The sequence below is a fragment of the Montipora capricornis genome, chromosome 6 (genome assembly GCF_036669925.1).
Source record: "Montipora capricornis isolate CH-2021 chromosome 6, ASM3666992v2, whole genome shotgun sequence".
Lineage (NCBI taxonomy): Eukaryota > Metazoa > Cnidaria > Anthozoa > Scleractinia > Acroporidae > Montipora > Montipora capricornis.
Genome location: NC_090888.1, coordinates 46548865 through 46549477, shown reverse-complemented (window position 1 = coordinate 46549477; position 613 = coordinate 46548865).

Sequence of the window (613 nt, the reverse complement as noted above, 5' to 3'; positions counted from 1 at the left end):
ATCCCGGTTGGTAGGAGTAACCTGAAATGTCACTCCAAGAAGCTTCAGATAAAAGACACGTTTAATATCTAAACTTTCATCAGGATGGGGCAAGGTTGTTCTTCCTCTTATGACAATTTCCTTGGTGTTACTCAAATTGAGTTTCAGTAAATTCTTCACTGCCCAGAGAATAGTTTTTTACCTCCCTAGAGGTATGGTCATTAACATTAGGCCCAACGGGAATGCTACACGTAACGCCATCGGCATATTTTATCTGTGACTACAGCAAAGTTCTCACATTTACTCGCAGAGAATTTTGCCAGGCGAAATAGCTTCAATGAGAAGCCGCAAATTTGGTGCTGTAGGGGCTTGCTCCTTTACTCCTAAAATTCCCTTTAGATGTATTTTTTTCTTTTTTCTTTTAACTCAAAGACTCCTTATGTTTCGATATGTCCACTGGAACGCGGCTACGATTGCGCTCGATTGTGACCTCTTCACCCTTTCGAAAGAAACTTACGATCACTTTTAAAATTCCGCTCATGACTCGACCGCATGGAAAAACAACGTACAGGACGTACAGGCGATCGTACAGGCGCAACAGTCAGAAAAGGCACGCTGCTGTTTGGAAAATGAG